Consider the following 26,996-nt stretch of genomic DNA (forward strand, 5'->3'; position numbering starts at 1 on the left):
GGACAACAATGGAGGCAAAAAGAGCACAGAGGCACCTGACGTCTATTATAACAAAGCAGCTCCATTAACTAGTTTTATATTTCATATGTAAGCACAATGATTTTGTTCAAATAAATGCTTTCTTGGCTAAAAAAAATTAGAAAACTGTTGGTCTAGAGATTATGCTTTGAAAATTCCACCTAATATGTTAGTGGCATATGTCACAAAATCAAATGTAGGAAAAACCATGTAGAAAAATGAAAAGAACAATGTGAGATAATGCTAATAAAAGGAGAATAAAGGTGAGAAATGTTAAATGGATTTTGCAAATGTATACTGAAAAAAAAATATTGCATAAAAATACGTCCTCTAACAAATGAGAAGAGTCACTAAAAAAACATCATTTTAAAATTGATGATATATTACACTCACTTAAATCAATTTAATAATAACATAAAAGTAAACTAAATTTCATTCATTGGAAGGATCTTTTAAAATATCTCTTAAAATATATTTAACTATATACTTGTGGAAACTTATACCTGTATAATTCCATATGACATCATTTTTATATAAACAATGAAATTTGGTTGCATTTTAATACATCATTTAAAATTTAATTTATAAACTTTTTTTTTTTAATTTAAGGGAGACCAAAGGATACATTCCAGAATAAAGAAACAAAACAAAACAAAACAAAACAAAACAAAACAAAACAAAAAAACAGAGTTTAAATGTGTTGGAAGTGGCATTACTGTAATGCACAATTATTGTAATAGTCAACAAGTACATGATGTGAGGGCAGCGGGTTAAGTTGGTTAGAGTGCGCTGCTTTTAACAACAAGGTTGTGGGTTTGATCCCCACATAGGCCACTGTGAGCTGCGCCCTCCATAACTAGATAGAAACAACTGCTTGACTTGGAGCTGATGGGTCCTGGGGGGTAAAAAAACACACTTAAAGTAAATTAAAGTTAAAGAAATATACGATGTATCTCAAAACTTTTAGACTCAAAGACATTTAAGGTTAGGGTGAAGCAGTATAGTATACATTCCACATTGTCATTTGCTTCAGTTCAAACTCCTTAGCCTCACATTTGGTATTTTACATTAATTGACCCAACATTCATTCTTTGTTCTTACTGAGCAACAGTTATTAAATATAACTCTGTGTAGGGCAGTGTATGGAATGATTTACATGTTATTTTTAAGCTTTCATATATGTTATTCATTTTATTTAGAATGTCTGCCACTTTCTCTTTTATCGATTCAAATTCTATTAATTCTCTAAAATCTATCTCAGGTCCTGTTCCATGGAGTTCTCTGAGAAAACTCCGTTCCCAAAAGATTGTCCCTTCTTCTGAATTCCTAAAACAATTAAAATGTCACTGTTAAAATATATGCTTGAGTAGGTTATTTTGTGTACTCTAGCATATCCAACTGAGTTTTAAATATTTGCTGAATGTTTAATGAATAAATATTTGTTGAGTGTTGAGTGAATTATAATTCCTGAGATTAAGGTCTTTGCCTATTCCTTTCTATTTCTTCCCAAAACTGCATATAACTTGTCAGTCACATGGTGACAAAAATATGTGTGTTGATTTTTAATTAAATAATTGATGGAGTAAAATGTTTTATTCAAGTTAAAAAATTACACTTTTAAAACCACTTTCACATCTGTTATTTTTAATGATATTATTATAAGAATTATACTATTTGGTGTGTGGAGAAAAAGAAGACTAAGTTCACTCAACTTGTCAATGTCAAGCAGTACCTGACCAGTACTTACAGATTCTGATTCCCTGAACCATAAATTTGAGATTATGAAGGAAAGTCATTAAGGTTTAAACTCTGGGATATGTATTAAAAATATAGCAAATATTTTCCTTTAAATTTTCTTTTCAAATCCTCTCTCTTCTTTGTTCTCACCCCTAAGTTAGCATTCAGTGTCAGACAAATTACTCTGAGAATAGACATACTGTGAGTAAAGACTTCAAGACCTAGCAAAGCTTTCTGACATTCCATTATTAACCATCGCTTCTTCTCAACCTTGGTGCTTCTACAATGATCTGCATCCCCCCCCCCCCCCAGATTTTAATGTAGTCCTTTCTGTGTATTTTTACTTCCTCTATTTGGGTTATAGCCCTTTGCATAACAGGAACTTAGTAATATTTACTCCTGTGCATGTCACAGCCTCAAGCATGGTGTCTTCAACAGGGTTGACTCTCTGTACATGTCTGATGAAAGCAAAAAGTGTGTGTGTGTACAGAGGAACAAATAAATGACCAATGAGGATCTAAAAGGAAAAGGAATTTTTCCACTACGTGTCTGGAAGGATCATCCAGATTTTTTCTTTCCAGTACATTCCATCCCCACCTTTATAGAACCATAAATGCATTGCAATCCAGTTTATGTTCACTTTACTCCACTGAAGCTCTTGGGGAAAATATCAATAACGACTTTATGTAACTAAATGCTGTAGAAATTTCTCAAATCTTTTTAATATTTTCTTCTGGACTTCTACAATTCTATAATAATATTTACAATTATTCCTTTATCCGTGAAACTCTCTATATTTTTTGCTTCAACGATCCACTTCATTTGTCTAACACTGCTGCACCCAAGTCCTCGGCACTATGCTAAGTGATGGGCATATTAAAATGAAAAAGCAAGACAAGTGTCTTCCAACATGAAACGCATATTTAAGTGAATATAAGTAAATAGAGGAATGAGTAACTATCTTCCATTTGTGGTAACTTCTGTGAAAGAGACAAACAAGGTAGCGAAGGGAATATTGACAGGGGTGGACCCACTGAGATCCAGCCATTCTGGAAGTTCTCTCCAAGAAGGGAATGGTGACGTGAAGCATGCACTACCCTAAAGATTCCACCTGGTAAATAATATGGAGTAGAAGTCATTTGGCAAATGGCATAGTGGAAGCACAGGTGCTGAGGATGTGAAACCGAAAAAAAGACCCAGGGACGGGGTGTGGGAAAGGACACAAGGGTTGGCATAAGATGAAGCTGGAGAAATAAACAGGGGCCAGATTATGCAGCACATTATGGGCTTGGGGAAATGAGTAGTGCTATTTTAAAGGTCATGGAAAGCTTTGAAAGGTATTAGGCAGAGGAATAACCTGATCCAGTATCTGTTTTTAAAAGATTACTCAGGCTGCTGTAGGAAGTACTGATCAGAAGGATAAAAGCAAGTATGGCTGTTTCATGGTCCCCCCTCTGATCTCTGATAACATCTCTGGCTATTTTGTTTATTCCTTCCACTTGACTCTTATACCAGGGTTTCTCTGTTTTGTTTTCAAGCCAATGCTGTTTTGCTCTCTTCATGCATTATCCCTTTAAAATCCCACCTAGTGTCGTGGTTTAAACACACACTGATAGCGTAATGCTTTTTAAATTTAAATCTCCTAGACAGACAACCTTTTGGCTTCTATCTTATACATTTGCTTTTCACCTGAACATATTTATTTGAATATTCATGGATGGCTAAAACTTGAAAGTCCAGAAGAGAATTATTTTATCTTCCTTAGACTGATTCTTTTTCATTTATTTCCTATCACAATTTCAGGAAACTGACATAGGAAGTGTCAGTGCAAACCCAACGTGAAATTCATTTGGACTTCACTGTCCTATATCTAATAAATCATGAATTCCAATATCTCTTCTAAATTCTTCTTGAATACTTCTGCTTTTCTTCAACTCTACAACAGCTCTAGTTTAGGCACTCATCAACTCACTTTGGTCTCAGTAGCATTCATACTTTAGTTCCTTTGCATCAAGATTCAACCTTCTCAATCATATCCTTCAGAAGACTTTTGAGCATTCAAGACTCAACTTTGGAAACCTAGTTAAAGCAAAAGAAGCCTACAAAACAATCCAAGATGTATCAGAGGTAATGGAATGGTATCTAAAGATGACAGATCACCAGAAGATCTCCTGAACCTCTATGATGAGCCTCCTTCTCCCTTTCTCTGATGATGCTGCCTATATGTTGGGTTGGATCGTTTACCTAAATGACTCTGGCCAGAGTTATCCAGTATATGTATTTATACACACACACACACATACGCACACATACTGGATATATTTATCCCATTTCTAATTCATTCTCCATGCAGTCTTTCTAATACATACACTTGATTACATCAACCCTCAGTTTAAAATCGTATTCAATGGTTTCTTATTTTATATGGGATCAGGTCCAAATACCTTAGCTTTTCTCTAGAACAAACTTTATCTGATAGTTCTAGCCTTGGAGTATGACGCTCCACTCTTCCATTGTTCTCATCACTCAAACCACACTAGGGACCCAATATTACCTAAACTGTCATGCTCATTCGTTCCCTTCTGAATATGTATCTATGTTCTCATTCTATAGGTAAATGCATTGTATTTCAAGAACAACTCAAATGTAACTTCCACGGTGGAACTCTTTCCCTCATCAGTGTATGCATAGACTGCCATAGAGTCATAAAGAAAACAACAACCAACACTGCATATCATCACTCACCCTGCTTTGCATCATAGAATTACAAGTAGGCCATGGGCTATTTACAGCCAAGGGTCATGCTGTATCTTATTTGTACTTTTGTAGTGCATAGTGCAATGTTTTATAATTTTAAAAGTGTATAACTCATGTTTGTAGAATTGAATGAATAAATAAATGGAAAAATGCATGGATAAAGATATTGCAATCATAATTAGGAGTAAATTTAAATATACTTGGTTGAAGGAATAGAGACAATAATAAGAGTAGTAAAATTGAAATTCATTATGTGACAATGCCTATCATTGTTGAAAATCAAGACCAAGATAAAAGAAAATGAGGCAGAAAAAATGTAATGCTTTTACCACCTGAGATTAAAACAGAGTGGTGGAATAGAAATATGTTGATCACATAGGAAAGTTATAATATGTGGCATCTTGTCAAGAATTACAAATATATCAGAAAGAGACAAAATATGAGACTAGAGAAAGAGAAAGGGATAGTATATGTGAAGAAATATACTAAATTACAGGCATAAAGAAATTGCAAAGAAACAGACAACAGAGACAGAAAAATATAAGAACTACTACTTTAAGCCTGTTTTTTACTCTTTTTTTGAGATGAGTGGGGGTGAGGAAAGACATCCTCTACAGAGGACACCTGAGTTACAGAAATTTAAGTTGAGGCATTTTAAAAAGAAACACAAACAAATTTTGATTAGGATTTTTCAGAGATTAATTTGTTCTCTATCTCTACTGAGATGCAAATCTATTTTTAGCCTTGGTTGGCACCCCTGTTTCCAAGAAAGGTCTTTGCAGAGTAAAAATTGGTTTAATTAAAAAAGTAACTGTATATACATATATATATATATATGTATATACAGTTAAAATTTTGAATATATATTTTAAAAATTACAACTATAGAAAATTTTGAGTTATAGTTATAAAAAAAGTACTTATTTTCCCAAATCTTTTGATAGTAAGTTGCTAACCTAGTGATATCCCATTCCCTCAAAATCTTTTTAGTATGTATTGCCTACAGATAAGGACATCCTCCTTTAAAGCCACAATAAATTTAAAATCAGAAAATAACATTGATACATTTCTGCCATCCACTCCTCAGACCCATTAAAATTCCACCAATTGCCTCAGTAATGTTTTGCTTAGCCTCATGAGCTCATTAGTTGTCACATCTCTTTGGTCTACTTCAGTCTTTTTTTTTTTTTTTTTTTTCCTTGTGACTCTGAGGTTTTTGAAGATTATTTTTGAAACTATTTTTGTAAAATTTAGGTTTGTATGAAGTTTTGTGATTGGATTCATCTTTACTTCTTTAGCAGGAAAATCACAGTGGTGTTAACTTATTGCAACCTATCAAGTGGTTCATGGTTTTCATTTGTCTCAGAACTGATGGTGTTAATTTTGGTCACTTGATTAAGGTGCTGTCCTCTAAGTTTCCACAAGTAAATTTATTCTATTCCCTTTTGTAATTAATAAGTATTTTGTGAGATGGACTTTATAACAACGTAACTACACTTTCCTCATCAAACTTTCGCATTTATATTTTGTATGCATTCATGGTTTATTATTAATATTTTATTGAATGGGACCATCAATATTCACCTGAGAACTTGTTAGAGAGGCAAATTCTCAGGCATCATTCCAGATTTGCCTAATGAGGAACTGTGGTAGTGGAGTCCAGAAATCTGTGTTTCAACTGTCCCTCTAGATGTGTGTGATGCATGCAAACGTTTCTGAACCATTTGGGTACTGAATCTCAATCGTGGCTGTATATTAAAAATTACCTGCAGGAACCTTTAAAACAACCAAATCTTGGGTCATATCCCTAGAGACTAGACATAAATTGCAAATGGCTGAGGCCTCACCGTCAGTATTTTTTGTTGTTGTCGTTATTTCCAAAAGTGATTCAAATGTGCAGGCAGGGTTTAATACCACTGGAGGATTTTATCTGAGGCTGTGGTTCTCAAACTTGACTCCACACTGTAATTTTCAAGGTAGCTTTAACAATTACTAATGCCTGGGTCTCAGCCACAGAGATTCTAATTTAATTAATCTGGAATGCAGCATTGGCATCATCATTTAAAAGAATTATAATCACCTGGAGAATTTTCATAGCTACTATGCCCATTTCAGACCACTCCCTATGCTAATTAGATCAGAAACTCTAGAAATAGGATCCAGCATTAGTAGTTTAAAAACTCCCCAGGAGAAAAAAACAAAAAACAAAAATAACAATTCCCTAGGTGATTACAATGCACAGAAAGTTCGAAAAACCAGTATTTTGGGTGCTTCTACACCAAGCAGTATATTCTAGAACAAGGCTACTCCCTTTGAATAATAATAACTATCCCTTATTGAATCTGTAATGCGTGCAAACATGGTGCTAAGATCTTTCCATTTAAATATAATTATCACAATAGCACCCTGAAATTTATGGTATTTTCACACTTATACATATGAGGAAATTGAGCAAAGAATTACCTTGGCCCAATTCACACAACCAACAACTGGAAAAGCAAACATTCAAACTTAGTCTCTGTGATTCTAGAACATTGGCTCTTAACAATTATGTTTCATTTCTTCTCACTCCTTATGTGTGAATCTTGCCTTTTCGGGACACATTTATTTCATTTTTAACAAATATGCCTTGATTATAATAGGCATTATATTAGGTTTCAGACATGCACACCTTAAAACAAGAAAATAACATGCACAAAGATTTCATAACTCCAAGGTGCTTCTCTTCAAACGGGAAATGTCCTGGGTTGGGTGACATATTAAAAGTCTAATACCATATTGTGATTCATCAAGGAAGACTGGAATAAATAGCTGGTGTTTGGAGTCAGGCAGAAAATGGCTGAATCCTGTTTTTGCCAATATCTCTCTGATTTTTTTCACCTATAAAATGGAAAAATAATAACCATTGTCCAAGATTTTCTATGAAATTTGAAGGATGAAAAACAGCTAAGGCATCATGCCTGGCATGCAGAAGACGCTTATTAAGTTAAATTACCATAGCTCCAAGTTTTATTTTATGAAACATCTTTCTCCCAGATAGAAGAAAGATTGGGGGTTGGGGGTGGCATGAGCAACAGACATTTGGATAACTTTAAGCATCCTCTTTAGACCAGCAGTACTGGTATCACCTAAGAGATTGTTAGAAATGCAGACTCTTGAGTTCCACCCCAGATTTTGTATTTCGGCAACAGTCAAAGGAGATTTGTATATGCAGTGAAATTTAAGCAGGTGTCCTAGAAAATCCCTGACAGAATGAAACACATGTTGGACAAACTTAATGGGACATGTGAAGAGGTTGGTTGGTGGCGGTGAAGTAGAGTTGGGGAGTTTAGAAAGATTTTAGAATATAAAATCTAAGCCTGAATTACACACAATTATCCTTCAAGCCAAACCTAAACCACCATCTTCTTTTTTACAGAATCGGGATCCATTGAAATTCCTTTAATGAATTTCTAGCTGTGATTATCCAATGAATCATATTGATTAGTTGCTGAGGGTGTTTCTTTAAACTTTTGAGTTAAGTTGATGTGTTTTTTTTCCAGACTAGATGAAGTGTTCTTTACTGCCAAGATGAAGTGTTCGAGGTGGAAATGAACTAGTCCGGTATTTGTCTCCCCCTAAGGTGGGGATAGTTCAGCTGTTAACAGAATGTCTATCTTAGAAGCAGTTGTATACCATCTTGGGGCCACGTCCTTGTAGTAGAAAAGAAAATGTCACCCAATCTCATGATAATAACTGTATAAATAAGGGAAATGAAATGACAGGGACAGTTAACCCACATTCTCTTCAGAATGTTAAGTGGTTCTTTTTGGTTAAGGTTGCTGCTGTATGTGTGTAGGCCATCTTGTATACTTTCAGGATACAATCTGCATTGGTTGTAATTATGGAATTCCTAGCATTGTGTTTGCAATTACTTGAAATTTTGTTTGTTCTTGTTCTAATTACATTTGTTACACTGTGTGTGTGTGTCCGTGTTTTTCTGTTTTGTTGTTTTTTTTAATGGAATTAAAGGTTGTTATTTGTAGAACATTTGTTGGGGAAAAAACTGAAAAGGTTGTGTGGAAGAGAAAATGTCAGCAGAGAAGAACTGCAAAATAACACCATGAAAAGGACAGCATATTGTAAGAGGCACTGATATGGTAGATGGTCCTTATTCAATGGAGAGTGAATGTAGGCCTAACGACCAGATGGCAGAACTGAACACAGAAATTCCATATGTGTGATGGCAGCGAGGGACGGCCATTGACATACTTGCTTTTCCAGCCAAATGCCTCGGCAGATGCAGAGTTTTACACTTTAACATTGCAATATGGCACTAAAACCCAGGAGAAGAGTTAGATGTAAGATTGAAAGCTGATTTAAAGTGGCAGAGTTTAAATCAGATCCTATCCTATCAGGGTGAAAGCTATGAACAGAATGTGAGGAGAGATTAGCCTTCTCTAGGATTGTATTTTGGATCTGCTTGTCTTTTCATGTTTTCTAAAGAGGAACTAAATCTGGTCATATTAGTTATAGGCTTCTTCTCCCTGTCCTCAAGCCTTTCTAAAAAAAAAATAAAAATGAAATAAAAATCCAGTTTTAGAAATGGATTATTAAAGGAAAACAGCATTAATGTTCTCTGCCTGGAATCTGAAAGCTCATAATGTGAGTTATTTTCCACTTTGAATAAACTGTGAGATGTACTTGAAAATTAGATTTTCATTTAATTGCATTTTTCTGTGTGAAGCTGTAGAGGCAGCCATCTTTGTGGAAAAGGGATCACGTCTCTGCTGCACTGCTTAGAAAGCCCTAAGAAAAATTAGTAAAAAAAACAACAACAACAACAACAAAAAATTAACAACACCCAAAGCCTTTTACTATTTTAATATACATATCTTTTGGAATATTGAAAAACATCAGTGTTTTGAAATTATTAAGCTATGGGCTAGAAAGTCATTTGTAGCCTCTTTTTCTGGTCTCAGTTGTCTTCCATCAGGAAGGTGATTGCCAAAGGCAGCAACAGAAAATTAATTTCCCCAAACATATCCTAAGTTGGTAAGGGAAGCTAATTCTTTTACACTTTAACTTTGTCCATGCTCTTGGTGTGACATGTTATTGAAGGCAATAGTATGAGTCAGCTTTTGTCCTATCTCAACTTGCTTCTTCAGTGAGACCTGTTGAGAGTAGGAAGTGTCTTCTGTGATGGCTACCTTCTACCCTTTTTAAGTAATCTCGTTCTGTTTTCCTAGATACATCTTAAGATTCAGGTATATGAAATTTCTATCCATTCACTGGGCATACCTGATATTTTCACAAAATTGCATTTCTCTCCATGGTATTCCACTGAATGTTACCCCATGTTTTCTGTATTGTATTGATTTCTGTGTTTTCTTTTTTGGACATGAATAAATGTGATCATGGTTCCTTAGAGATCTGAAATTAAGACTTTAATTCTTATTTCCCCATGGTGCCAGGAGCACTGATATTTAGTTAGTATTTGTGGAATTGAATTAGTGATCATGAAACTTACTGTGTCCATATGGTGCACTGAGAAAACCTGGGGGAGGGAAAGAAAATGACAAGAAATAAAGTTGTATCAGTGTGGCTCATATGGTAGGGGGCAGTGGGGTAGAGTCAGAAGGTACTTGTCTACTGCTCCCTGCAGTAGGTTTGATGCCTATTAGGTAGCACTGCATCCACCATGCTCATTACATTGTACCTGCTCCAAATTCCACCTCCTGCAAAAGCCATCTCTGATGACAACGATGAGCTATTACTGCCTTTTATAAACTCCCGAAGTAAATGGTTTAAGATAACAAGCAACCACAATAAGTGTGCTGATTGTAACTACACTAATAACAAGCAACCACAGTAAGTGTGCTCATACCGTGTTTTCCTCAAAATAAGACAAGGTCTTACATTAATTTTTGCTCCAAAAGACACATTAGGGCTTATGTTCAGGGGATGTCATCCTGAAAAATCATACTAGGGCTTATTTTCCAGTTAGGTCTTATTTTCGGGGAAACACGGTAGTAACTACAATAATGGTTAACATTTAAGAGTATATACTACATGCCAGATACTACATTAAGTATGTATTGATTTAGTTAACCTTACTAATAATTCTATGTATTAAGCATTATTTTCCTTATGTTTAAAGATTATAAAAGCTTACTCTTAAGGGATATGTATATATATATATAGATAGATAGATAGATAGATAGATATATAGATATATATATATATGTATGTATGTGTATATATGGATATATATATATACATATATATGTATGTATGTGTGTATATATATACATACACACACATATATACATATATCTGTAATCTGACATATATTAAATACAATTATATATAAATTATATTATATATACATATATACATATATGTGTGTATATATGTGTGTATATATATGTATATGTGTGTATATATATACATATGTGTATATATATAATATTATGGAATCTGAGGTTGAAATTTGGTAAATAATAGAACTGGGAATTAAAGCTTGTTCTGTTTAATTCTAGAACCGACATCTTAATTGCTATGATATTATTAAAAAATATGATCATTGGACACTTTGAACAAAATTTGTGTTGAAATCTTTTTAGACCAATATTCACAGCATATTTTAAGTCTATTTTTGCTAATGTTCAAGACGTTTCAAGTCATAAGAACATAGTCAAACACTTCCCTTTTTCAGCTCCAGGGTATGGCCTTAGCACATTCCAATGTGCATTTGTTTTCATAAACTGCTTTCCTTATTTGAAATTTTCTTACCCCTCCCCCACTACACTTGATTTTTATGAGATCCTCAAGATTCAACTCAATTTCTGCCCATATAGAAACTTCCTGTGACATCCTCAGCCTAGAGTGATCAATGTACCTCAAGTAGCTTTAAGTCTATCCACCTCTCTTAACCTATGGCAATTGTCTTCATCCATGTTGCCATAATTTCTCACCTCCAGTACTATAAAGATTCCTCACCTGGGCACAGTTTCTTCTTAGTCTGAACTGTTATCTCTTCTTTTCTCAAAATGATCTTTTTAAACACTGTCACCTACTCTGCATCCATATTCAAATGGCTTTCCACTGCTTTTAGGCTAAAGACCTATATCATTAACTAGACTACATCCCCTGGTCCCTATAGCAACTTTCTGGGTTCAACTGCCCTAAGTATAACCTTCTTTCTTTCAGTGTACCCTACTCTCCTCTTTATCTCTTACCCTAAGATTCTATACAGGCTGTTTCTTTTACCTGGATTTGTTTCATCTCTGCTTAGTTTACTCTTGAGGATCCTTTAAATTCAGAGCACTTTGAATGTGAAAAAGAAGAACCAACAATCTCTAGCCTTGTGCTAACTTTTAGCCAAATACTAAAGCCAATGATAATATTGAAAAAGTTTTCTAGCTTCAGTTAAGTTAATCATTACTTTGAATAAGTTGCCTAATATTTTAGAGGGAGGATGGAGAATGAGCAGCATTCTCCATCCTTGGAGGGACATCAGTCCCCATGGAGTGACTCACGGCATTAGAGTGGATTGCTTGAATCATTGTTCTCCACACCTACCTCCCTACCTGTAGCATGTTGCCTATAACAATATCTGACATCTCAAATGCTCTTCTTACCGTCTAACCTTGACATTCCTCCCATTCAGTGATAGGGTCTCTGACCCATTTCATTGATCCATGGCAGAGGTCTGTGACTCTTTTAACCAACAAAGTACAGTGGAAGAGAAAGAGATGCTCTGTGACATTAAATCGATCAAATACCTTTATTTATTAGCTTCAAAACATGGACTGAACACATGAGTAAATGAAACACTCTTCTCTCTTGCTCTTTTGGGATTTTCCCTTTTGAAACGCAGTGCCGGTGCTGTGAACAGTCCCACAGAGAAGTTGTATGGACAGGCCTCAGGTAGGAGTTCCAGTTTTTAGGCCAGTTGAGGTCCCTGCTAACAATGAGCATCTACCACCAGATATATGAGTAAGGAAATTGTTAAATGATTGTAGCCCCCTGCCATTCAACGGATTGGATGTTGAGTCATCCAATCAACATAATGGAACATAGATAAGCTGGCCCTACTGAGGCCTGCCTACATTCTTTACAAAATTTATGAGTATAATGAAATGGTGAGTTTATGTCAGCTATTTTCGGACTGGTTTGTTATGTAGTGATAGTAATAATATCTGACTTTAATGGTGATCTCTGAATTCACTGTCCTCCTTCAGACAGGTCATAGCTGTTAAGACTCCTACGCACACCATGTACCCAAATGCTACCTTTCATGAAGCAAGGTAGTTCAGCAAAATTCCCTCTTCCAGGATTTTGCTCCTTGTCAGTATTTATTTTCCTCTTCTGTGGAGTCTTTTCGATGTACTGCTAAGGTGATATAGACACAGTCCCAAGTTCTACTTTGGATGTCCTATCAGGCCCATGTTGGGATCCAGGATAAGGAGGCATGGATTTGATATCTTAAGTCAGCTTGGCTTTAGGGAAGAAGGTTGGTTATACTTGGGATCATTTTTCTTTTCCTTGCCCTCCATTACCATACAAATGGTTTCTCTTTAAAGTCAGCTTTTTGTTAGTTAGGTAACTGTAGTTGACTTGTTTTGGAGTTTAAAACAGAATTATCAGCCAAAATTGTTATACTTTGGGCTAAGATAACCAAGTACCATAGACTGGTGGCTTATAAACAACAGAAATCTATTTGTTACAGTTCTGGATGTTGGAATTCTGAGACTAGGGTGCCACCATGGTCAGGTTCTGAGATGAAGGACCCTCATCTCAGGACCTGAGATGAAGGCTGCTCTCTTCTCTTTGTGCCCTTACCTGGAAGTAAGAAGACAAGCGAGCTCTCTCGGGTATTTTTTATTTAGGCACTAACCCCCGTTCATGAAGACTTCATCCTCATGATCTTACTATTTCTAAAATGTCCCACCTCCTAATACCACCACATTCAGGGTTAGGATTATAACATGAATTTGGGAGGTGGGGAATGGTGGTATACAAATGTCCAGTCCATGACATATAGTCAGGCAAGGATTTGAATGTTTATTTATCTGGAGTATCTTTTCTTACATAATACGCTCACCTGAAACCTGCAGCTGAGATGGATAGATGGATTTCCACTGGTCTAAAGGTTCAGAGTGTCTGTTTTCTGACTTTCATCTCTTAAAGACATGTTTAAGATTACCTTCTTCCTTTTTCTTTGCTGCTGCACACAGCCACCATCCAGGTTTAAACTTTATTTATATTTTCTATCTAAGATACTAGAAACAAACAAAAAACAATAAGTTCGGATCTCGATGCACTTCATTCCATTTTGCCATGTGACAGAATTCAAGGTAATATAAAAATAATTAAAAGCATAGAAGTAAGAGTATCTGAGGTAAAAGTCTGGTTTTGCCCCTTATAAGGTAAATAACTTTGGTCAAATTTTTTAACCACATTGAGCCTGAGTTCCATCAACTGTAATGAAAACTGAAATATGTCCAAACTCATAGGATTGTTGGAAAAATTAGATAAGCTCATACATGCAAATCAGTCAGAGTAGTTCCTGACCCACTGTAAGAGATGACTAGCTATATAGGAAAACTTAGGCTGTGTGGAGATCAAGAGATAAGAATACAAGACGGTCATATGTAAAAGATTAATAATTATGTCAATATATATGAAACACTGCTATAATCCAGGAACTGTTCTAGGAATACAAAAATTAGTTATATAGTTTCCCTACTTATCAAGGTTCAGGAGTTTCGATACTAAGAGAAGTTCTATGGTGTAAATGTATGAGACATATGCAAGGAAAGTGATTTTGAACACTTTGAGATCTCATTGATTCATCTATATAGAATTGTGAATTTGAAATTCTCTCTCATTGATTGTCTGCTACAGTTTTCTTTCTTTTTACTGCAAGTGAAAAATTTATTAAATATGCATTGCATCAATTAAAACAATTTGGATCGTTCTGTGCTTGATTTCTGTCTTGCTTTAGAAACTGCAGTAGCCCCTCCTTATCTGCAGGGGATATGTTCTAAGACCTCCTGTGGATGTCTGAAACTGTGGATAGTACTGAACCCTATCTATACTATGTTTTTTCCTATACATGTATACTTTTTCAATTACAGGAAGCATTTTATGGCTCTTTAGCATATACAAATTTGTGTCTTTAAGTTTGGGTCCATTATTAAATACAAAAGGGTCACTTGAACACAAGCACTGCAATAGTGCCACAGTGAATCTAATAACCAAGTAGGCTACTAAGTGACTAATGGGTAGGTAGCATATATAGTATAGATATGCTAGACAAAGAGATGATTTATGTCCTGGGTAGGACAAAGTGGGATGGCGCAAGATTGCATCATGCTACTCAGAATGGTGTTCCAGTTAAAACTTGTGAATTGTTTATTTCTGGAATTTTCTACTTAATGTTTTTGGACTATGATTGACCGTGGTTAATCGTATATATATGTGTATATATATATATATACATACATATATATATGTGTGTATATATATATATATATATGTGTATGTATATATATATATAAACTTATAGTTTCTGTCTGATAGAAAAGAGAACTTTAAATATTATTGCCTTGTAGGACAATACAGAATTTTGTATTTAATTTAGCAATTTTATTCCTAATACTCAATTCCTCAAATGCTCTTGGGACCAGCTTTATCAGATTGCTGATATCCTCACTAGTGACTTAAGAAATCTATAATGTATGTTTATTCTATATTTGTATTAGAGTCATATTTTTAACTTTTGAATATTTTGTTCTGACTCTTATTAGCTTCATGTAAACCAAAAGTTAAAAAGGTGGTGTAGATTATTGATTGTAGTCACTACTTATAGCTATAAATTTTCCTCTAAACACATATTTAGCTGCCTCCCACATTTTTTGTTGTGACATTTTCATTATTATTGACATACAAATATATTCTAATTTTCATTTTGATTTCTTCAATAGAATTATGGATTATTATGGAGTTCATTTCTTAATTTTAAAGCAGAATGATTCTATAGTTATTTTTATTATCGATTTCTAGCTAAATTGCATTGTGGTAACAGAATTAACTGCATGATCTCAGTCATTTTAATATTTATAGGACTGGCTTTATAGCCAGCTTATCTTTTCATTTTAGAATAGTTCCATGTGTGCATAAGAATGTATATTCTACAGTTGTAGATGACTAATTTAAATTCTTACTATATTTTAAACTTAAAAGAAAGTATGTTTTTGTTTTATTAGGTCTATATTTAGTACAATTTACCAGTTTCCTCGCTTTCTTATATGTCTAATCATCTTCTCGGAATTGTTTTTCTTTTATCAAAACAGAAGTCTTTAGTATCTTTTAATGCAATTATGATGACTTTTTCCCCCTCCATGTTTTAATTTTCTCCATTTTGGAAGGATAAGCTTTGCTGAACTTAGAATTATAGGTTGAAATTTATTTTCTTTCAGTGCTTTGACTGTACTCTGTTATATATTGGCTTCCGTTGTTTCTGTGATGAAGTCAGATGCCTACTTAGTTCATGCTGCTTGGAAAGGTATTTTTTGTTCTAGCTCATTTTGAGATTTCTATTTGTTTTTAGTTTTTAGCAAGTGACACTTGTGAGCTTAGATGTGAATTTATGTATTAGTTAAAGGAATTTTTTGGCTTCTTATATGGGTGGTTCACTGTTTTTCATCAGTTTTGGAAATTATTTACTATAATATCCTATCCTTATATGAATTTTATATATCTTTATATTACTTTTGTCCCATTTTCTCTCCTCTGCTTCTAGGACCTCAGGTATAAATAAGTAAGTCTTGTTGCATTCTTATCCATTTTGTACTGCATTTTAAATCTATTTTTCTCTATGTATTTTATTTTAGATATTATATTTTATTTCACTAATTATACCTTTAGCTGTGTTCAACCTCTTGTTAAACTCATTTCCTGAGTTTCTGTTTTAATTTATTACACTTTTCAGTTCTAGGATTTAAAAATGTTTTTTAAATTTCCAGTTCTCTAAAAATAAATTACCCATCCTTATCAGAGTAGGGACAGATATTTGACATTTTAAAGACCATGATGAATGATTCCACTATCTAGACCTTTGAGAGTGATTTATTATACGTTTTTAAATCTCTAAGTGAGTGTTGCTATTGTAAATTGCATGCTGGAGATGGCAGTAGGAAAAGCATTTACAGATATATATGATACCTAGAATTATGTTTTTCTCCAAAGATTATTAACCTTTGTTTCTACTAGGCACCTGGGGGCACTAGAAATCCAGGGCCATGTTTGTCCAATTTGAGGTGAGGTATATGACACTGAGCTGCAGTCTTTGAAAGTGCCTTTCTAATTTTTGATTTGCACTTATTTTTTTGATGCTTTTCTTCTGTGGCATCCCAATCCAAAAAAGGGGTCTTCACATCTTCCTTGGAGTGTCCTGGATATCAACATTTTTATCACTAGCTTCTCTGGGTTGTCAAAGGTGCTCCTCTACTTTCCACTTTTCATATCTGGAACTAACACTTCCTTACAGGAAAAGCAGACACAAGTGCTGGAATCAAATTCCTCATCTGGGTCCATTCTCCTCTGATACCAGATTGGGAATTTCTCTTAATTTTGTTAGTTCTTGGTGTTTTGTGCCACACACACACACACACACACACCACATACACACATCATATACACTTACATTGTGTTCAGTATTTCTAGTTGTAGTCTGTTAGAATATTGGTCAGAATTACCTAGGCTACTATCACTAAAAGGAAACTCTCTCTTACTCACTTTTTCAGTTGTCTTTTATTTGATAAATTGTATTCTCTGAAAATCAGAAACTCAATCAAAAGTCTATAAATATCCAAAGTAAATATGCACACTCATTTCTTTTATTCATAGTAGATTAACCTTAGACCATTATATGATTCAGAGATTATTTACTCTAATATTACACACATGTGTAATAAATTTGCAATCTCGTTTTTTAGTCTACAAAATATTAGAGCAACAGGTTCAATAGGGGATTGAGAAGTGGAGTGATTTTGTTAGAGATACGCATACTAACTGCAGCTTAAAGTAATGGTTGTCAAGAAATAATTGGTCAAAATTCAAAATAATAGTCAAAATTCAAAATAGTATAGCAATATAGGAAAAATTGTTCCTTCTACCTCAGTATCATCTAAGAGCATTAATGTGCTATAGTGAATATTTATACTAATGTCTCCGTGCAAAAAAATATCAATTGTTGCTTAGCGAGCTCTACCTTAAAAAGGTAGTGAAGTTTGGAATGAATTTAGTATGCATGTCATTATTAATTTCTAAGCTTAGATTGGCAAATTTCAATTGTATGTACCTATATGAGCAACTCCTTTTATGATTGCCATTGAAAAAATTTTCCTTTCCTTCCCTCAATTACCTTTTTACATTGCCCACAGTAACTAATCCTTTTAAATCCATGTTTCTTTATTGGTTGTAATAAAACAATTTATTTTCTATTTATAATATGACTCTATTTTAAATCTTTAACTATTCTTGAAGTTGGAATACACTTTTCAAGGCCATTTTTTTACTTTATATCAACTAGCACTGAGCTGTTTTCAGTACAGAGGCGGAAACAAAATATTGCTGATATAGCAAAACATTTTCTGCTGAGTCTTTTATCCATTTTGGCCAGTGGTATATATTGGAGTCTTTAAATTATTACTTTTCTGTTCATATAACCATGATGTATAACAAATTGTACATCAAGCTGAATGGATGTACTTACTTACTAAATTTATTTATTTATTTATTTATTTATTTTGATCTCTAAACTAAACCAATCTAGTACCTTATCTGACCTCAACTAAACTCCTGGGAACTGAATGTATTTCTAAACATATGGGAATTTGGCCAAGAAACACTCTTTGGTCTGCTCTACCAAGCAAATGATATACATTTATAAATGGAAATGTAAAATAAAAAAGAAAGGCAAGAATAATATTTGCCAGCACAGCATATTTTGCTAGCATAGACCGCTAGTCATTCATGCTTCAAGAATTTGGCCTTAGCAATGGTGTGTCACCTTTTCTTCTTATTAAGAAAGGCCATTTTATACTTGAGATTGTCTAGAAACTATTGCACATGTGCTCGGAATAATAGTGTGTAATATAACTGTAGTACTTGGAAAAAAACCTTTGCAATTTTTATTTTCCTCTTCCATTTTATTGAGTTTAGAAACACTATAATTTTGTGAAACTTAAGGAAATACACAAGCCCAATTAAAAAGCTGTGCATTTAAAAATCGAATTCAGTGTTCAACCCCTAAACATTATATCATCTTAAATCATGATACATTTCAAGTTGGGAGGATAGGCACTTTCAAAATATCTACCAAGAGAAATAACTGAGGATCATTACTGATATTTATTACTCAGATGTCAAGTATGCCAGTCACTGCAGTGTGTACAATAGTCACTCATTAAAATAAATAAATAAATAAATAAATAAATAAATAAATAAATAAATACACAAAATCCCCAAATATGAGGTGATGGAACAAGGGTTTTGAAAGAAAGAAAGGAAGAAATCATCTTTTAATTCCTGAACATGGAATCTATGGGGCGAAAAGTATGGTCATTAAAATGTTTTGAACACTCAGGTAATCGAACAAATGTGTCTGGGAATATAAAGATGAAACAAAAGGCATGGAACTAGAATGCTGAGCTGTAAGGCATTAAAGCCAAAATGTTTGTCCCAGGCTGGTTTTGCTGCCTGGAATTTGGGGGGGTTTAAGGGTTTGGATTTCAAAACACTTTTCTGCCAAAAACAGAATTAAAGTTAGAGATAGTGTGAGATCAAAATAGAATTATGACTTACTAACAATGTCTGTGAATGTAAATTCTAATTTGGGATAAACTCTTGGGGAAGTTTTAGCCTGCAGATAATTAGTTTTCTGTTAGTGCCACTAACTAATTCTGTTATCCCAAAGTTAGGATACCCTTATCTCAGGCATTGAGTTTGGTCCCGGGATCTTTTGGCACCAGAATTTTATGAACATCAAAGGCTTAAAAACGTGATCCGGGGAGTACCTCTTTCAGCAGTAGCAGACTAAATGTTTTGGACTATGATTCCTGCTAAGAACAATTAGAAATGTTGAACAAAATATTAAAGAGTAAATCTGTAGGAAAATGTTAGGGAACATTCAAAGTAGTGACATTTTGGATAGCCAATATCAGGGCAAAAAGTAAAACCCAGAATAGTGAGCCCAGCTTTTGGCATTCTATTTTCTTTCCAGTCATTTTCTTATTCCTAAAGCTAAAGCTATAGCTGAGTGGCCCAGGAAGCTCAATGGTTATTTCCTGTAGACTCATGGGGACAAAAATTGGAGTTTAGAAACTTCCAAGAAGATATTTTGGAAATAATCTATCACACGTTCTGATCATTATTTGAATTTTTTCTTTCAGTTGGATTGAAAGTATGTGAAATTATTGAATTTTAGATCCTTTTTTCTTGTTAAATACTTTATTGAAAAACTGTTTTCGTATAAATTCAGAAGAACACAACCTTTCACAGGCAGCTCTAGTTCTCTTAGTGTTTTAACTCTTTGGTTATAACCTAATTTTTTTAGTTAGTTTTCACTATAATTTATGGTAACTAACGTCTGTCCCAGTGGCCTCACAATATTCCTAAGTTTCTTCATTAATTTTCACTAAATATTAAGCTAATGCAGACCTCTGATATTGTGCTGTTTCTTATTGGGCCTGTTGACTTATATAAGACTGAATACAACATATACCACCGATAAACATCTTTCATTTTTAATTTGTTGAAACTTTGATCCTCTCATATGCCATTTATTGTCACTATCATTTATTCCAGAATGAGATCACATAGTTTCTTAAATTCTCTTATTTAACACATATTTATTGAATTCCTACTATATCGCAGGCACTATGCAATTATCTGGATATAAAACAATAACAACAACAAAACCATAAAAGGCAGAGAAAGACTTCAAGAAGTTCATAGCTTAGTGAAGCAATAAAACATAAATATATCACCTACAAATGCAATGTTGGATTACCATGAGCCAAATGAATATAACAATACCCATTAAAAATATGGTAAAGGTGAATGTAACACAGTCTCTTAGGGATAGAATATAAAATCTAGAAAATGGAATACGTAATTGGTAAAGATATGGTGTCCATACCAGACTCCAAACAGAATGCATCATCAAATCATCAAAATCATGGTAATTTGAATATGTGATTCTTTAAATTATTGAAAGGATTGGAAATTGTGGAACCTCCAAATAATCTCTGTTTCTCCCCTCAAAATGACAGTTAATGTTTAATAATAAATATTTTGTAGGCAGCAAAATGTTAGGTTTGGGACACAGCCCAAAGAAACATATGACAACATCTATGGGTATATTGTTCTTTGGGAGAAGTACAGATAATCATTTGAAAATGATTTGTGGTATACCAAACCATTCATAACCGTACTCTGCCCATTTCCAGCCATCACATTCACTTAGTAGTCATACTGACTTTCTAGAAGTTCCTGTCTCATGTCCTACGATGTTGCCCCTGTTCTTTCTTTTGTATGGAAGCCTTTCTCCTCATCTTTATTCCCACCGCTTTCTTAGCTCACTCCATGTATGTATGTTTGAGTCAAAACTGAAATAGCACCTCCAGGAATTTTTCCTTTATCTACCAATATTAGGCACATATATAATAGTTTCCTATGTTTGGATCATAGAGTGGGGATGAGAGAGTGGTAAGAGATAAGCCTAGAATGATAGGAAGGGGCTAGATAATGGATAGCCTTTTAAGTCATTTTAACAAATATTAATTATATCTTGTACGTAATCAGAAGACACTGAATAATTTTATGCATGGCAAGGATATTCCAGCCAATTGTACTTACCCCTCCTCTTACATTGTCATGATCAAATTCATATTTTCATAAAATGTCAATGAGAATATTTTGATGGTTAGAATCTAAAGCCTGTTTAAATTAAACTAAATTACATATTCTGTTTTGCTAATCTCTCTTCTGAATTTTAATCTCTTATTTCTATCTGCTTGTGGGCAACTTCCATTTAAATATTTTACAACAAAATAGGGCTGTATTATGTAAACTCATTAACAATGTCCTTGTGTGACCCTATTTCAGTTAAAAGTGATTCTCTATTCCTACTATTCCAGGATTGAATTTCTGTTGTCAAAGTAGAAAACAATGAAGTGAAAAGCAGAAAATCTACCTAAAATTGTCCTGCTACCCAGGACATTCATTTAGATTTTCTAAATGTCACTATCATTATCTACATAATAAAGAATTGAAATATAAGACACACCATGATAACTTAAGGTGCTAATTTTTTTTTTTTTATTCTATAACTACTATTCCTTCATCACCCTCATTTCAGTACAATTTATATTGAATCAAGTCTCTTTTCTGTTCTCATTGCTACTGCTCCCTGCCTGTAGCCCTGACTCCCCATGATCCTACTCCCTATTAAAAGTGAAACTCATTTTTCCATCTTTGGGCAATTACACCACTTTTCATACTGGAGTCCCTGGTTCTGTTTAGCCTCTGTATGTTTCAAACCAGCTTGTGTACCTTATGTCATTATTCTTGTCAAGATTCCCTTGCTTACAGGATAAAATTAAAATCTATATATTAGATTCATTTTTTTCTGTGGTGCATTGTTCCACTCCATGTTTTTCACAGTGGTTCTTATACAAATCTCTGTTCCAACCCCAAAGAAACACAGATACTCTTACTTTTTATGAAAGTACTCTCGGTTCCCTCTTTCTGGAAATTGAAATCCTTTTCATTGGTTAAGGTTCAGATAATTCCTAAATCGCCAAAGAGGTCCTCACTGATGAAGAACCTGATCCTGGAAAACTTTCAATCCTGTGGCCTTTTATGGTAGTGATTTTTCTCTTCCCCTACCTATAGTAAATAATTGATATATAGTATCATCTCTGGACACGTAATGATAACAGTGGGTTCTGAGGGTTAATACATGACAAAACAAGTAATCAATGTTTATTTTATGTCACAACAGCTCCCCATGGCATACTGCTTTACAGATTACAAAAATATTGATTTCATTTAAACAACGCATTTTAACTGATTGGAAGAATCTGTTACATGAAGAAATTGAGCTCCAGAGAAATTTCATGAAGAAATTGAGCTCCAGAGAAATTTCCTGCTCTGTGCATAGATTCACAGCTAGTAAAGCAGAGCCAACACTTAAGCCCAGATCTCCTGACATATAACTTCAGGGCTTTCATGGTACCCAGTCCATACATGTATTAAAGAACTTACCATCTTGTGTGGAAACAATCTTTGTGGCCAATGCTAATGCCTTCATTCATATATGCTTAAACACTATCATAGTGTCAGCAGACATTTCCAGTTGTTCTCTGTTAGAATCCTTTGTCTTGCTGCCATTTCCTTCCTGAGTCCCAATGTCTTTTTATAATACCCAGGATTGTAAAAGTAAACCCAAGATGTCATTTGTTTTAAACCTCTCATTACCTTCTTCCTTCCAGCCACATCTCACCTTCTTTCTGAAGAAGCTGATATTAGCTAGTTATATTGGAAAGGAACTAAACCCCTATCACATTGTTAATCACTGATTGGACTTACCATGTTTCACTTCTCAAGGAAGTTTGTAATTTAACTAGAAACAGTCCTGTAACATGAGGGGAACAATTTACAATGGAGGGATGCTACCAAATAATTTGGTAAAAAGAAGGGAAGGTGTTTTTGAATGTGATTCCTTTATACCACATTCATATCGCATGATTTCAGTGTTAAGTTTTTCTTACCTGTTTTGAAATAATTGTCTCCATATTGTGCACAAGATAAAGTACTTCGGATTTTTAAAGGTTTGAAGAAAGAGATAGGCTGGTTATATTCTTAGGTAGTTTAGGTCATACTTGCATATTTTCATTTCAGCAGCAGCAGTAAATAAGTCTTCACTAACTCTACATTTGCAAACGGAGAGGGATAGTTTTCTTCCTGCTCAGCTTTGTCTATTACGGGAGTATCATTCTTCCACTTTCTTTTTAGTCCTCTCTGAAAATACATAGCTGTTTGGGGATGGTTTTATGTGTATTTGTAGCTGAATAGGTGAAGGCAGAGAGTGTCTCCACTTTAATAAGCTTACCGATTATTTATGCCCTAATACACATGAGTTTATTAGATCTTTTTATTGTAAAAAAAGTGAGAAAGAATGCACAAAGCAGAGGAAGAGGCAGAAAGAAGTGGTTTGGTGGAATATAATAAAGAATTTAGGAAGGAAGGGAAAATGGGAGATCCTGGAGGAGAATCTTTGCAGTTGCCTTGTGCAGGTAACATTTGACCACTGATAATACAAAATGGTGCCATGAAATCCAGAGGGTGACCCAGACAAATATTCTTGTGAAATAGTATGTTTTTCCTCTTCAATACATCATCTCTGGTTCTTTATTTTCTCTCAAATAAATTCTCTCAGAGAAAACACACATTCTTGAAAATAAAATGTTCAAGCTACAAAATGACATCTCAATTACTTGCACATTCAATCATTCTTACAAGTAAAACAAAATTGATCAATAATGTTTGCTGTAGTGTGCCCCATTAAGCAGCTTTTCTTCCTACTATATCTCCATAAAGCTTTCTATTCCCAAAAGAACAAGGATTGAAAGAATAACAACAAATATTTATCAAGGAGGAGGAGAATATATGGGTTATTAGCTCTATTTAGGTTAATCCTAATTTATCCTCTCCAAAGTGAAAAAAAAAAAAAAATCTGACAACATCTACTTCTCCTTCATGGCCTTACTTCCCACTCTGGAAGTTATCTTTCCTGAGATGCATTTGGAGAAAAGCAGTTATTGACTTAGTATACTAGATGTTCCAGTTGCTCTTGATTTCTATGGTCTTTTTATATTAATTTTGACTAGTCATTTTGACTGTTCCTTTACCTGTATAATTTATAGTTTCCTCTTCACTTACTCTTCCCCCAATACTTTTTGCTGCAATTTTAGTATGGCTTTGCATGCATGTCAAGAAGTAAATCTAAACTTGGTAGGTGATCCAAAAATAATTTTCTTTTTCCATTCTTTCCCCCTTTTCCTTCCCTTTGCCAATTTGTTCACACAGAATATATATTCTTTAATAGAAATGTAAAAAGAAAACAATAATAGCAAGTATGATCTTTTAATTAACTTGTATAACTCTAATAAAGGAGAAGAGAGAATATTCTCTATCATACATTTATTCTGATTCCATTACTTTTCTGTTCTTTTTCTCTTCCACAACTTTTCTCATCTCCCCCCCCCCACTTTTTTCTCTCCTTTGTGACTCTGAGCGTCTAAAGGTCACTAATCCCAGTATCAGGTATATAGTATGTGCTCAAGAACTGATTGTTGAATCAGAGAAGGAAGTATATATTAACAATCCATCTGCCCCTTTGCTATTGGTCTCTAACCCTTATTAGCCTCTTCTTATCCCTTCTAAATTTTATAAGGTCTATGATAACATTATATTCTACATGATTTATATTTATGGGGCACTTATAATATGTCAAGTATTGAGAATATACCAATTAACAAAACAATAATCTTTGCTATCTTGATACTTTCATTCCAGTGAGGAAAGGGAAAACATAAACAAAATTAATAAAATATATGGTATGTTAGTTGGATATAAATGTAAAAGAGAAAAACAGAGAAAATGGATAGGGAGTATTGAAGGGGGTTGTAATTTAAGGTGGTTCATAAAATCTTCACCTAGAAAGTGTCATTTATAAAATGACTTAAAAGTAAAAAAGAAGGAGTGAACTGTGCCATTTATTGGGGACACAGCAAACGCAAAGGCCTGTGGCATAAGTCTGGATGGCACATACAAGAAAAACGAAAGGGTCAATATGGCTGGAATGGAATAGCAAAGTTTAGTCAGTGAGCGTATGATGCCCTTTTGGTCTTGTCATTGATAAAGTCTATTTTAGTTATGTGGGGCTGACATAACAAAATACCATAGACTTTGGTGGCTTAAATAGCAGAAATTTATTTTCTCAGAGTTTTGTAGGCTAGCGAGTGCATATTAAGGTGCTGGCTATTTCTGATCCTAATGAGACTCTCTTCCTAGTTTGCAGTAGGCTGCCTTCTCACTGTTTCCTCAATTGGCAGGGAGAGAGGGAGAGAGGGAGAGAGGGAGGGAGGGAGAGAGGGAGAGAGGGAGAGAGGAGAGAGAGAGAGAGAGAGAGAGAGAGAGAGAGAGAGAGAGAGAGAGAGAGAGAGAGAGAACGCACTCTGGTATCTCTCCTTATAAGGCCACCAATCCTGTGCTATCAGGGGGCCCGACTTTTATGATGTCATTTAAGTTTACCCACTTATAGGCCTATCTCCATATACAGTCATGTTAAGGGTTAAAGCTTTACCATTGATTTTGGGGCGACAGAAATCAGGCTATCGTAAAGCCCAAAGGAGAAATGCAAGACAACTCTGAGAAACTCTGGGGCACTATTTCCCTGGACTTCTTTAGCACCGGACAAATGCCTCCTCCAACTCCAAAGGCCAGGCAAATGGAGGACAATTTGTGTTGGCCTTAGTGATTTGTCAGGAGCTGTTTGTACATGTGCATATTCACTAATGTATCTGCTACTCTCTGACATATTAAAACACCTGTAGTGCCCTATTGAGCATGTACTCCTGTGTTATGTTTCTTATAAATATGCCTTGGTGTTCTCCCACTGAAGTGCACAATCGTTTAGAGTCATCATTTATATTTTTACTAAAAACCACAGTGTCCAGGCCAGGGCTGAGTTCACACTGGAAAGTCAATAAATGGTTTCAGTACAAAGATACTTTATTATTTCCTTCTTCATTAGGAAAGCTTTCACAGCCAGGATATAATGAAAGACACATAAAATACGATTAGAGCTCTGAATGTGTTTTTAATCTCATATATGTGTATTCACATGTTGTATTTGTTTGTACATATAACACAACAGCTAGGACAGAAGCAAACATTTATAGATGTGGTAATTTTGCTGCCCAAGATATTATGGTGATTGTTCCAAAATTGTGTTTTCCAAGGATAAGTTTGGATAAATAAAAATGCTCCATGAATATTCAGCTGTGCTGTTGGATTCAGATTTCTGTTTTGAATAAATTTTAAGTGTATTTCTATATTTAAGGTACTATTACATCTTGAAAGGCTAGCTCATTGTAAAGAAGAGAGTTTGATTTGCTGATTCTTTTTAGGCAGGCTTATAAGCTAAATCAAAGATGTCAGCTGGAGAAATAGTTGTCTTATAGGTATGTTTTATGCCTTTGAACATTTCTACAGATCTAGATTTTTTTCCCTTTTCAAATATGGGAGAATCATTCTTATCTTTTTTTTTTTTTTTTTTAACCAACCAAGCAGATATGGCATGTGTCCATACAAATATTGTATAACTTGTAAAGAGCATATCACTTGTTAGACTACCAACTCTAA

The sequence above is a fragment of the Rhinolophus hipposideros genome (assembly GCF_964194185.1).
Source record: "Rhinolophus hipposideros genome assembly, chromosome: 17".
In the NCBI taxonomy this organism is placed as follows: domain Eukaryota; kingdom Metazoa; phylum Chordata; class Mammalia; order Chiroptera; family Rhinolophidae; genus Rhinolophus; species Rhinolophus hipposideros.